Genomic DNA, 14820 nt, shown 5'->3' on the forward strand with positions numbered 1-14820 from the left:
ACATGCCCACCAGGCATATATGGGAGTTTTGGTCTTTTCACATACTAACACTTGGTACTGGCAATTTTTAAAAATTTATCCATCCTAGTGTGTGTACAGTGGTATCTCTGTGGTTTTAATTTGCATTTTCCTGACGAACAACTAATGATATTTACTATTGTTTCATGAGCTTATTTATATTTTATACATTTTCTGTTGTGAATAACCTATTCAAAGTTTTTGCCCAAATTAGACAAGCCATATTGGGTTGTTTGCCATATATGTGTCATATATATGTATTGAAAACATTTCTTCCCAATCTGTGGCTTATCTTTTAATTTTCTTAATGGTATTTTTTAAAGAGTAGAAGTTTCTAATTTATATGAAGTAAAATTTTAAATTCTTTTTCTTTTATGTTTAGTGCTTTTTGTGTTTTGTCTAAGAAATCTTTGAAAATATTGAGGTCATAAAGTATTTTCCTATACTTTCTTCTAGAAGCTTTATAGTTTTAATTATTATATGTAGTTCTATGATCCACCTCGAGTTAATTTTTGTGTTTGGTGACAGTAGATGGTTGATATTCATTTTTCCGCTACATGAATCCAGTGGTTCCACCATCATTTGTTTAAAAGATTTTCCTCACTCTATTGAAGTGTCTTGGCATCTTTGTCAAAAAAGAATTGATCACATATGTGAATCAGCCATATTTCTGGACTCTATTCCGCTACATTAATCTATTTATTTGTCTTTATTGGCATCATTAATTTTTAATAAGCCAGCTCATCTTGGCTTGTATGTAATGAAACAAATATTCAAAACAGATACACAAGTTGAGTCCTTCCATGACTGTTTGCCAATGGAGCCATGCACAAGTGTTTGAATCAGGTTGGGCATCCTGTCTTGTATGTTGTCCAAATCTTTACCTAGGCAGTAATCTGATTTTAAGCGATTCTATAATAAGCAAAAGCCAAAAATATACAGTTATAAATTTAATCAAGAATGATAATACCAGTAAAAGGGATGCATTTTTCAAACCCATTTATACAGAATGTAGCTTGAACTTAATTTTCATTCGTTCAATAATTTATTGAGTGTCTACTGTATTCCAAACACTGTTCTAGACAAGGAAAGTGGGAGGAAAATATTTCTTTGTTCATAATTTCTGTAAGGAAACAATATTTATAATCTCTACTCTATTGCCTGTTTAACAGTGTATGTCTCACAATTACAGAGAAAAACACCCCTATGCCTGATAAAATAAGCATCAGATTAAAAGTTTTTATGCATTCCTATGAATTGACAGAAAATTATCAGCACTCAAATGCTTAACAAGGAAAAGCATTTCCTCAGTCTTTCCAGGTTTGCTATCACTGTCATAAATATCCATTTCTTTCGTGCCTGAGAATGTAAGTTATCATTTCTGTCAGTTGCATTTTCCAACTTGTTTTAGAAATTGAATCTTATATATTATTTCTAAGAGAACTTTGTTCACAAACTGGACCTTAATATGGCTGTTTCTTCTCTGGATCTATATAATTTAAATGAATATTATTTTCTTCTAATATTTTTTTTTAATTTTTGAATTTTACTTTATTTATTTTTTTATACATCAGGTTCTTATTAGTCATCAATTTTATACACATCAGTGTATACATGTCAATTCCAATCACCCAATTCATCACACCACCATCCCCACACCCTGTGGCTTTCCCCCCTTGGTGTCCATACGTTTGTTCTCTACATCTGTATCTCAACTTCTGCCCTGCATACCGGTTCATCTGTACCTTTTTTCTAGGTTCCACACACATGCGTTAATATACGATATTTGTTTTTCTCTTTCTGACCTACTTCACTCTGTATGACAGTCTCTAGATACATCCACGTCTCAACAAATGACCCAATTTCGTTCCTTTTTATGGCTGAGTAATATTCCATTGTATATATGTACCACAACTTCTTTATCCATTAGTCTGTAGATGGGCATTTAGGTTGCTTCCATGACCTGGCTATTGTAAATAGTGCTGCAATGAACATTGGGGTGCATGTGTCTTTTTGAATTATGGTTTTCTCTGGGTATTTGCCCAGTAGTGGGATTGCTGAATCATATGGTAATTCTATTTTTAGTTTTTTAAGGAACCTCCATATTGTTCTCCATAGTGGCTGTATCAATTTACATTCCCACCAACAGTGCAAGAGGGTTCCCTTTTCTCCACACCCTCTCCAGCATTGGTTGTTTGTAGATTTTCTGATGATGCCCATTCTAACTGGTGTGAGGTGATACCTCATTGTAGTTTTCATTTGCATTTCTCTAATAATTAGTGATGTTGAGCAGCTTTTCATGTTCTTCTTGGCCATCTGTAGGTCTTCTTTGGAGAAATGTCTATTTAGGTCTTCTGCCCATTTGTGGATTGGGTTGCTTGTTTTTTGATATTGAGCTGCATGAGCTGCTTGTAAATTTTGGAGATTAATCCTTTGTCAGTTGCTTCATTTGCAAATATTTTCTCCCATTCTGAGGGTTGTCTTTTCATCTTGTTTATGGTTTCCTTTGCTGTGGCAAAGCTTTTAAGTTTCATCAGGTTCCATTTGGTTATTTTTGATTTTATTTCCATTACTCTAGGAGCTGGGTCAAAAAGGATCTTGCTGTGATTTACGTCATAGAGTGTTCTTCCTATGTTTTCCTCTAAGAGTTTTATAGTGTCCGGTTTTACATTTAGGTCTCGAATCCATTTTGAGTTTATTGTTGTGTATGGTATTAAGGAGTGTTCTAATTTCATTCTTTTACATGTAGCTGTCCAGTTTTTCCAGCACCACTTATTGAAGAGACTGTCTTTTCTCCATTGTATATCCTTGCCTCCTTTGTCATAGATTAGTTGACCATAGGTGCGTGGGTTTATCTCTGGGCTTTCTATCTTGTTCCATTGATCTATGTTTCTGTTTTTGTGCCAGTACCATATTGTCTTGATTACTGTGGCCTTGTTGTATAGTCTGAAGTCAGGGAGTCTGATTCCTCCCGCTCCGTATTTTTCCCTCAAGACTGCTTTGGCTATTCAGGGTCTTTTGTATCTCCATACAAATTTTAAGATTTTTTGTTCTAGTTCTGTAAAAAAATGCCATTTATAATTTGATAGGGATTGCATTGAATCTGTAGATTGCTTTGGGTAGTATAGTCATTTTCACAATATTGATTCTTCCAATCCAAGAACATGGTATATCTCTCCATCTGTTTTTATCATCTTTAATATCTTTCATCAGTGTCTTATAGTTTTCTGCATACAGGTCTTTTGTCTCCCTAGGTAGGTTTATTCCTAGGTATTTTATTCTTTTTGTTGGCATGATAAATGGAAGTGTTTCCTTAATTTCTCTTTCAGATTTTTCATCATTAGTGTATAGGAATACAAGAGATTTCTGTGCATTAATTTTGTATCCTGCAACTTTACCAAATTCATTGATTAGCTCTAGTAGTTTTCTGGGGCATTTTTAGGATTATCTATGTATAGTATCATGTCATCTGCAAACAGTGACAGTTTTACTTCTTCTTTTCTGATTTGTATTCCTTTTATTTCTTTTTCTTCTCTGATTGTCATGGCTAGGGCTTCCAAAATTATGTTGAATAACAGTGGCAAGATTGGACATTCTTGTCTTGTTCCTGATCTTAGAGGAAATGCTTTCAGTTTTTCACCATTGAGAATGATGTTTGCTGTGGGTTTGTCATATATGGCCTTTATTATGTTGAGGTAGGTTCCCTCTATGCCCACTTTCTGGAGAGTTTTTATCATAAATCGGTGTTAAATTTTGTTGAAAGCTTTTTCTGCATCTATTGAGATGATCATATAGTTTTTATTCTTCAATTTGTTAATATGGTGTATCACTTTGTTTGATTTGCGTATATTGAAGAATCCTTACATCCCTGGGATAAATCCCACTTGATCATGCTGTATGATCCTTTTAATGTGCTTTTGGATTCTGTTTGCTAGTATTTTGTTGAGGATTTTTGCATTTATATTCATCAGTGATATTGGTCTGTAATTTTCTTTTTTTGTAGTATCTTTGTCTCGTTTTGGTATCAGGGTGATGGTGGCCTCATAGAATGAGTTTGGGAATGTTCCTTCCTCTGCAATGTTTTGGAAGAGTTTGAGAAGAATGGGTGTTAGCTCTTCTCTAAATGTTTGATAGAATTCACCTGTGAAGCCATCTGGTCCTGGGCTTTTATTTGTTGGAAGATTTTTAATCACAGTTTCAATTTCAGTGCTTGTGATTGGTCTGTTCATATTTTCTATTTCTTCCTGGTTCAGTCTTGGAAGGGTATACCTTTCTAAGAATTTGTCCATTTCTTCTGGGTTATCCATTTTATTGGCATAGAGTTGCTTGTAGTAGTCTCTTAAGATGCTTTGTATTTCTGCAGTGTCTGTTGTAACCTGTCCTTTTTCATTTCTAATTTTATTGACTTGAGTCCCCTCCCTTTTTTTCTTGATGAGTCTGGCTAATGGTTTATCAATTTTGTTTATATTTTCAAAGAACCAGCTTTTAATTCTATTGTTCTTTGCTATTGTTTTCTTTGTTTCTATTTCATTTATTTCTGCTCTGATCTTTATGATTTCTTTCCTTCTGCTAACTTTGGGTTTTGTTTGTTCTTCTTTCTCTAGTTCCTTTAGGTGTAAGGTTAGGCTGTTTATTTGAGATTTTTCTTGTTTCTTGAGGTAGGCTTGTATTGCTATAAACTTCCTTCTTAGAACTGCTTTTGCTGCATCCCATAGATTTTGGATCGTCGTGTTTTCATTGTCATCTGTCTCTAGGTATTTTTTGATTTCCTCTTTGATTTCTTCAGTGATCTCTTGGTTATTTAGTAATGTATTGTTTAGCCTCCATGTGTTTGTGTTTTTTACGTTTTTTTCCCTGTAATTGATTTCTAATCTCATAGCGTTGTGGTCAGAAAAAATGCTTGATATGATTTCAATTTTCTTAAATTTACTGTAGCTTGATTTGTGACCCAAGATGTGATCTATCCTGGAGAATCTTCCATGCACACTTGAGAAGAAAATGTAATCTGTTTTTGGATGGAATGTCCTATAAATATCAATTAAATCTATCTGGTCTATTGTGTCATTGAAAGCTTCTGTTTCCTTATTTATTTTCATTTTGGATGATCTGTCCATTGGTGTAAGTGAGGTGTTAAAGGCCCCCACTATTATTGTGTTACTGTCGATTTGCTCTTTTATGGCTGTTAGTAGTTGCCTTATGTATTGAGGTGCTGCTATGTTGGGTGCATATATATTTATAATTGTTATATCTTTTCTTGGATTGATCCCTTGATCATTATGTAGTGTCCTTCCTTGTCTCTTGTAACATTTTTTATTTTAAAGTCTATTTTATCTGATATGAGTATTGTTACTCCAGCTTTCTTTTGATTTCCATTTGCATGGAATATCTTTTTCCATCCCCTCACTTTCAGTCTGTATGTGTCCCTAGGTCTGAAGTGGGTCTCTTGTACACAGCATATATATGGGTCTTGTTTTTGTATCCATTCAGCAAGCCTGTGTCTTTTGGTTGGAACATTTAATCCATTCACGTTTAAGGTATGTTCCTATGACCATTTTCTTAATTGTTTTGTTTTTGTTTTTGTAGGTCCTTTTCTTCTCTTGTGTTCCCCAGTTAGGGAAGTTCCTTTAGTATTTGTTGTAGAGCTGGTTTGGTGGTGCTGAATTCTCTTAGCTTTTGCTTGTCTGTAAAGCTTTTGATTTCTCCATCAAATCTGAATGAAATCCTTGCCGGGTAGAGTAATCTTGGTTGTAGGTTCTTCCCTTTCATCACTTTAAATATATCATGCCACTCCCTTCTGGGTTGTAGAGTTTCTGCTGAGAAATCAGCTGTTAACCTTATGGGAGTTCCCTTGTATGTTATTTGTCCTTTTTCCCTTGCTGCTTTCAATAATTTTTCTTTGTCTTTAATTTTTGCCAATTTGATTACTATGTGTCTTGACGTGTTTCTCCTTGGGTTTTTCCTGTATGGGACTCTCTGTGCTTCCTGGACTTGGGTGGCTATTTCCTTTCCCATGTTAGGGAAGTTTTTGACTATAATCTCTCCAAATATTTTCTCAGGTCCTTTCTCTCTCTCTTCTCCTACTAGGACCCCTATAATGCAAATGTTGCTGCATTTAATGTTGTCCCAGAGGTCTCTTAGGCTGTCTTCATTTCTTTTCATTCTTTTTTCTTTATTCTATTCTGCAGCAGTGAATTCCACCATTCTGTCTTCCAGGTCACTTATCCGTTCTTCTGCCTCAGTTATTCTGCTATTGATTCCTTCTAGTGTAGTTTTCATTTCAGTTATTGTATTGTTCATCTCTGTTTGTTTGTTCTTTAATTATTCTAGGTCTTTGTTAAACATTTCTTGCATCTTGTCGATCTTTGCCTCCATTCTTTTTCCGAGGTACTGGATCATCTTCACTATCATTATTCTGAATTCTTTTTCTAGAGGTTGCCTATCTCCACTTCATTTAGTTGTTTTTCTGGGGTTTTATCTTGTTCCTTCATCTGGTACATAGCTCTCTGCCTTTTCATCTTGTCTATTTTTCTGTGAATGTGGTTTTTCATCCACAGGCTACAGGACTGTTGTTCTTCTTGCTTCTGCTGTCTGCCCTCTGGTGGATGAGGCTATCTAAGAGGCTTGTGTAGGTTTCCTGATCAATATTATTATTTTAAGTAATTTCCCCAAACTCTCTGGTGAATGAAACATTTTCAGGAGTACATGCAATTCAAGAAATAAGTTGTGAATGGTGAAGAATGTAAATGATTCCAGAGCACCCTTCCTGAGGCAGCAGTGGAGATTCCCATGGAGTCTTAAAAACATAGAGAAAGCTTTTCTAAATATTACAGTATACAAATACAGCAGGAGGCACACACAGTGTTGGGGGCAACAGGAAAGGAAAATGTAAAAGAGGCAAGTTGTTAACAGTTCAAAAGTGATGACAAACTGAAAATAGAATTTTCACAGTGCAGTGCAACCAAACATTTATTTCAGAGAAGCCTCTACGAGGAGGCTAATGGAGTTCTCTGCAAACAAAATTTAGTAGGATTCTGGTTGTGCTGTGTGCTATTTTGTAGATTCACATTGATTAATAATTGGATGTTTCACTGTTAAAATAAAATGGAGTCTCATTTGTATGCTCTAATTCAGGGGTTAGGAAACTTTTCCTATAAATGGCCACGTAGTAAATAATTTAGCCCTCGTAGGCAAAAGCAGTCAAGACAAATACATAAATGAATAAGCATGGCTCTGTTCCAATAAAACCTGATTTGCAAAAAGAGTTGGATGGCTGGCCAGGTTTGACCCATGAGCCCTAGTTTGTTGACACTTGTTCTAATCTTCAAGAAATTCTGATAAAATATCTTCCAAAATTATACATTGACATTTAAAGAACTGTGACCTCAAAACTGTTCTTCCTTGGAGTGCCTGGTACATTGGGGGGCTCTCTTCAGAAGAAATATGACTTCCAAGGAGAATTAAACTTTGAAAGTAATATGCATTCAGAATGCATGTGGTCAAGAAAGACAATATATGAATAAGCTTAGCTCAAGAAAGCCTAACTCTCTCTGTGTTTTTCCTTCAGTTTTCTACCTAGTCATACAGCACCCGATACATGTGTCTACCTAATCATAAGGCTACCTCTGGTGTGCTTGTCTAGCTCTGTTCTTGGGGGGAGATCTATGCCATAGATGTTCATTGCTCATTGCTCATTACTTGATGAGCAGTCTTTACCATAAGGTACAGGGCTTGGTCCAAGCCAATGACTGGGTTCTCATTTCTCTTAGATTTGGTATACAGACAGTCTTCCTTCAGTATCCTTGGGCGTTTGGATCCAGGACCTCCGGTGGGAACCAAAATTCATGGATGCTAAAGTCCCATATACAAAATGGTGTAACATTTGCATATGACCTATGCACATCCTCCAGTATACTTTTAAATCCTCTCTAGATTACTTGTAATACCTAATACAAAGTAAATGCTATGTAAATAGTTGTAAATACAATGTAAATAATATGTAAATAGTTCCCAGTGTATGGCAAATTCAAGTTTTTTTTTTTTTAACTTTCTGGACGTTTAAAAAATATTTTCAATCTGATGTTGGTTGATTCTGCAGATGCAAAACCCGCAGATATGAGTGACTGACGATAGTTATGCTTCTAAATCTAGAATGATAATCCCTTTTTTAAAAATTATTGGAATATAGTTTATTTACAATGTTGTGTTAGTTTCAAGTGTACAGCAAAGTGATTCAGTTATTCATATACATATATTCATTCTTTTTCAGATTCTTTACCCATATAGGTTATTACAGAATATTGAGTAGAGTTCCCTGTGCTATACAGTAGGTCCTTGTTGGTTATCTATTTTATATATAGTAGGTGTATATGTTAATCCCAAGCTCCTAGTTTATTCCTCACCCCACCCCAGCGTTTCCCCTTTGGTAACCGTGAGTTTGTTTTCGAAATCTGTTAATCTGTTTCTGTTTTATAAATACGTGCATTTGTATCATTTTTTAAAATTAGATTCCACATATGAGTGATATATTTGTCTTTCTCTGTCTGACATACTTCACTTAGTATGATAATCTCTAGGTCCATCCATGTTGCTGCAAATGGCATTGTTTCATTCTTTTTAATGTCTGAGTAATATTCTATTGTATATATGTACCACATTCGCTTTATCCATTCATCTCTCAATAGTCATTTAGGTTGCTTGCCTGTCTTGACTATTGTAAATAGTGCTGCTATGAACACTGGCATGCACTTATCTTTTCAAAGCATGGTTTTCTCCAGATGTGTGCCCAGGGTTGGGATTGCTGTATCATATGGTAACTCTATTTTTAGTTTTTTAAGGAACCTGCTTACTGTTCTCTATAGTGGTTGTACCAGTTTACATTCCCACCAATGGTGTAGGTGGGGTCCCTTTTCTCCACCCTCTCCAGCATTTATTGTTTGTAGATTTTTGATGATGGCCATTCTGACCAGGGTGAGGTGGTACCTCATTGTAGTTTTGATTTGCATTTCTCTGATAATTAGTGATGTTGAGCATCTTTTCATGTGTTTTTTGGCCATCGTATGTCTTCTTTGGAGAAATGTCTATTTGGATCTTCTGCCCATTTTTTGATTAGGTTGTTTGTTTTTTTGATATTGAGCTGCATGAGCTGTTTGTATATTTTGGAGATTAAACCCTTTCAGTCACTTTGTTTGCAAATATTTTCTCTCATTCTGTTGGTTGTCTTTTCATTTTGTTTATTATTTCCTTTGCTGTGCAAAAGCTTTTAATTTCATTAGGTCCCATTTGTTTATTTTTGTTTTTATTTTCATTACTCTAGACGGTGGATCCAAAAAGATATTGCTGCAGATTACTAATCCCTTGAGTTAGTATTGTTAGGAATATTAAACAAGGGTTAGATGGTCAGATATTCCTAAGACTTGAGAAAATACCACAAAACTAGCTTTTAATCCTTTCTTTCCAAAAGTCCTTTTCTGTTTTTATTCATCTATTTAATTAATGAGCTTGATTCTTGTTTAAAAATTTAGTTTAAAATTAAGCTAATCTTACTCAGCTCATTCAACATTCAACATATTTTGTCAGTGCCTACAACGTGCCTGGCACTGGACTAGGTGCTGGGCATCTAACTATGTAGAGAGCAAATAAGCCCCTAATGTTCATGGAGGTTACATCCAAGTGAAGGAAACGAATACTACACAAGTAAACAAACAAACAAGGTAAAAACATGCTGTAAGAGCTGTGAAGAAAATAAACAGCCTTGTCATAACTGTGCGCATAACTGTGATAGTGGTGGTGGCAGTGGTACATGTGTGCATGTGTATGTTCATGTGTGTGCATGTGTGCACACGTGTTTCTGTATGTTGCATGTGTGTCTACACGTGTGTGTGTTTCTGTGTGTGTGTGTTTTAGGAAGAAACAAAGAAATTACTTGAGAAAGAGTAGTCAGGAAGGGTCTGTCTGTTTGAGTCAATGATATTTTAACAGAGATCTGGAAAATGAAATGAGAAAGCTATGCAAAGATGGGGAAGATTCTAGGCAGTGGCAAGAGCATGTGCAAAGCTCCTTTTCAGTCTCTCCCCTAACCTACCCCAGAGTGAGAACGAGTTTGGTTTATTTGAGGAACCAAAAGATGAACACAGATGAAGCACAGTACAGGTGGGAGAGAGTAAAGGGAGACCAAAGCAGGGGCTTAGGGACACACCAGGTTTCAGAGGTTCAAGAGTTTGGATTTTGTTTTAAGAATAGTGCAACAACCACGGAACATTTAGTCAGGGGAGGTATAGGATTTGTTTCATAACTTAAGTAGGTGAATATGACTGCTCTGAAAAAAGAAAGATTAGGCAGTGGGAGTGGTTATTCATCCACTATGCCTGAAACAGCATGTGGATGGCGAGGCACACCCATTCACCTGCGTGGCAGTAAACTTAGGAGGGTAGGCAAAACATCACAAGAAGTTTTCCAACATCACTGGAAGAATGGAGACAGGTGTGAAAGAATACGGGAAAGGAGAGGCATTAAGATGCAAAAAGCAAAAAGACAGGAGAGGAGAAAGTGAGCAGAAAGAAAATATAAGAAGATGACTAGTGTAAAATAAAATGTTTACTTTTCTGTGGAATCATTAAAATGCACTTATACAGTGATAAAAAATACTAAATCTTTTTTTTAGAGTGTCTACTAGTCCCTTTTACCTTTTCTCTTGCTCTCCTCTCCCAACCCCACGTCTCCCATGCAAGCCCACAAGAAGATCAAGAACTTAGTTGGAGAGCTGGGGCAAAGGAAGGCACCCTCATGATCATCTCACCTGCCTTCACTATCAGTATGACTTCTCCCAAGTCAAAAGATGCGGTCAAAGTTTATTTTAGTAAAATTACTGTGAAATGAACAAAGAACAAAGTGAAAAGTAGTGAGGATTGGAGATAGAAGAAATACACGGTTGGAGAAAGACTCAGAATTCAATGTTTAGCCAACAGTTGTCCTTATTAGTACCATCTGACCTAGTTACAATCCAGCATATCGTTACCAAATACATGCTAGACGGACTGGAATCCTGGCATGGATTCACTGCCAAATGAAGATTTTGACAATGATTGTCAGTCTGTTCTCTTGACCTAGAAGGAATATGGAGAGAAATGTGTAGAGATGTGTGTGTGTGTGTGTGTGTGCATTTAGAAGCAGAGTGCTCACCAAAGTGATAATAAATATAGCTAATAAGATTCCAGCCTCTCGCCAAGTGTATATATATTCATTGAAAGGATGGAAATACATATAGTTTGTGAAAAATTATTTATATTGTGGCTCATTTTAGAATCAGAAATGTGTAGTAAGTAATTAGTTTTTATATTATTTGAATCACTTCAAGGCATTTTCTCTCAAAAATACCAAATGATTGTGCAATATTAAAATAAGATAAATCTTGGATTTCTTTATCTGTTCAGTTCCAAGTGAACAATATTATATATGAAACACATAACATTTCAATCAACAAAAATTGAAACCACGTTTTCCTCTTCAGTTAGCCTATTTCCTATGTCAAATGCCATGTCAAGTGGAGTTTAATAATTTTAACTATTGGTGTGGTTATGGGTAACAAGAAATTTCCAAATAAACTTTTACACAGAGACTCTCAGGAAATGCTTACTGATAAGTAGCACAGGAACACTGTTCTAGCTGTAATTACTGAAATGGACACTATCCAATGTGTGACTAAATAAAATAGGTTATGTTGTGATTCACCAACAGTTTAATAACATATAGTGTAACTGAATCTATTTCAATCTTAATTTTGTAACTGGAATTTTATAATTAATCAAGAGAGATAAAAATTTGTAGCCTAAAATTGTGTCATCCTTCCATATGTCTTCCATACAAGACAGATTTAAAATCTATACATTTTCAAATAGTGATTTCATAATGTCTTAAGATATTTCAGCTTATTCTATTTCTCCCATATAATTGTGGTATTATAAGATTCTGGTATTCAAAAAATCAGAAAACTAGAAACACTATGAACAAATAGTTACAACACTTAAATGGAAGCTTCAGAAGACAACTGTGAGAAAAGAACAGTGAACAGAAAAAGTGAAAACAAGAAATTTATAAAGCCCACTGAAAGTAAATGGGGACTTACTAAATGCGTCTCATCTGCACCTTCCCACCCTGGGATCCAGAGTAATGAAATAATTCTCAAGACAGAGAGGAAAGAAAAGCCTTTTTAGTCACCTTAACAGTTAATTGCCATATATGTCTTTTAGTGGAGTAGCCTTTGCAGATGGGACTTCTGGGCCTAAAAGGACAGGAAAGGTAAAGGAGGAGAATGAAAGGAAGAGGATGCTCACGATGACTCTTGTTGGTGTCCCATGGACCTTGGCTGATGGCATTCTCTGAAACGTTCACCTGGAGGCTAGGATAACCACAAACCTTCACAGAAAAACTACAAAGGAAAAGAGCTCTGCTAGACCCTAGGATTGGTCCATCTGTCCTATATGTAGATAGTAGGATCACATAATTCAAATAATGCCACAGTAAGAGTACAGTAGTTGCATCCATGAAGGAAAGGCCAAGACCATCACTGAAGCATTACTATTATTGAGAATCTGATTGCTTTTTTTCAAAAAAGACTTCTTATTTTGATAAAAAGATATGCCTCTGTTTCTTTAAGTGACTAGAGTAGGATTATTTTTATTTGTAGTGACACACAATCCTAACAGATACATATGTGAAGTAAACATACTGTAATAGCCTATTAACTCATAGATGGAAGGATTGGATTATTTGGAAATATCTCTAATGGTGGTCGTGATAATGGGAACTCAAAAATTATGTCCAAAATATCTGTTCCAGGCTCCACTGCCAGAGGCAGCATTCTGGGCTGAATGAATTATTAAATATTTCCAGCTCCAGCCAGGCCTTCTTAGTGGACTCAAGTGTACTTAGGGCATTTATTATAAGTATACATGTGCATGGAAACACAGGGGAATCAAACAGCCAGGCCTCAGGAAGCTCAAGAACTACCTGTTCCAGGGGAATTCCTAGCCAAAAAGTTGAGCGGACTCTTGTTCTCCAGGCCAAACACCAAAATAATTAATAGGTAATTTTTATAAAAGCTTCAGAATTCTAGAGGGAAATCAAAGGAATTTTCAACCAAGTTCTTTTCATTTCTGCTGATTATTCAGTGTTAATAATCAGGTATTATCCCCATTGGCTTTTCAGCTCTATACTCATTGGCTCGCTTTCTTGAATTGTTTCAAAAGCCTGAGTAGGACTAGAGACCCCAACCTGCTTTCCTTTTTGGGGAGGTGAATAAAGAGCCCTATCCACAATCAAGCTCTGCAAGCCTGACCCGGTCACTGCTTTTCCACCTGTGAGGTGGCCTTCTTCCTCTTTTATATCTGACATTACAGACATTAGTAACATCTGAATATAATTTCTCATTTCTTATTTGGAACATTGTGACAAGCTTCTTCCATTCTCTAATAGAATTATCACAAATTTCCAGGAGTGCAGATATTCTCTAGAAATAGTGCAAGATATAAAGACTAAAGAACATTGTATGTCTTCTGCACCCAGGCAGCAGTGACAGCCCCTCATGGTTGCTCACCTGAGTGTTCCAACATTGGCCTGTTCCCATGCTCTACCCTGTTTCACCCACAGTCACTCCATCTCCTTCTTTTCTATCTTCTTTTTTTTTTAATTTTTAAAAATTGAAGTGTAGTTGATTTACAATGTTGTGTTAGTTTCAGGTGTACAGCAAGGTGATTTGTGTGTGTGTATGTGTGTGTGTGTGTATGTATATATACACATATATATATATATACACAAGTATATATATTCTTTTTCAGATACTTTTCCATTAGGTTATTACAAGATATTGAATATAGTTCTCCGTGATATGCGGTAGGTCCTTATTGTTTATCTATTTTATATAGAGTAGTTTATATCTGTTAATCCCAAACTCCTAATTTATCCACCATCTCCCTCCCCACCTTTCCTCTTTGGTAACCATAAGTTTGTTTTCTATGTCTGTGGGTCTATTTCTGTTTTGTAAATAAGTTCATTTGTATCATTTTTTTGTAGATTCCACATGCAAGTGATATCATATGATATTTGTCTTTGTCTGACTTACTTCACTTAGTATGATAATCTCTAGGTCCATCCATGTTGCTGCAAATGCCATTATTTCATTCTTTTTATGGCTGAGTAATATTCCGTTGTATATATATTTCACATCTCCTTTTTTATTTTATTTTATTTTATTTTTTATTAATTTTTATTGGAGTATGGTTGCTTTACAATGTTGTGTTAGCCTCCACTGCACAACAAAATGAATCAGCCATACACATACAGATATCCCCTCCCTTTTGGACTTCCCTCCCATTTAGGTTACCACAGTGCATTAGGTAGAGTTCCCTGTGCTATACAGTATGTTCCCATCAGTTGTCTGTTTTATACATAGTATCAATAATGCATATGTGTCAATCCCAGTCACCCAATTCCTCCCACCCCACCTCTTTCCCCCTTGGTATCCATGCAACTGTTCTCTACGTCTTTGTCTCTGTTTCTGCTTTGCAAATAAAATCATCTGTACCATTTTTCTAGATTCCACATATATGCATTATTATACACTATTAGCTTTTCTCTTTCTGGCATACTTCACTCTGTATGACACTCTCTAGGTCCATCCACATCTACATCTACCCAATGTAGATCCATTGGGTCTACAAATGACCCAATTTTGTTCCTTTTTATGGCTGAGTAATATTCCATTGTATATATGTACCACATCTTCTTTATCCTTATCCATTCATCTGT

At 35.7% G+C, this 14820-nt stretch overlaps 1 protein-coding gene across 12 annotated transcripts in view; it reads left to right on the forward strand.

Moving 5' to 3' along the window:
* Positions 1-14820, forward strand: part of ZNF474 (zinc finger protein 474) — a 225894-nt gene that overhangs the window by 13782 nt on the left and 197292 nt on the right. The gene's annotated exons all lie outside the window — the stretch shown is intronic.

Source organism: Balaenoptera borealis, assembly GCF_965194805.1.
Source record: "Balaenoptera borealis genome assembly, chromosome: 2".
NCBI lineage: Eukaryota > Metazoa > Chordata > Mammalia > Artiodactyla > Balaenopteridae > Balaenoptera > Balaenoptera borealis.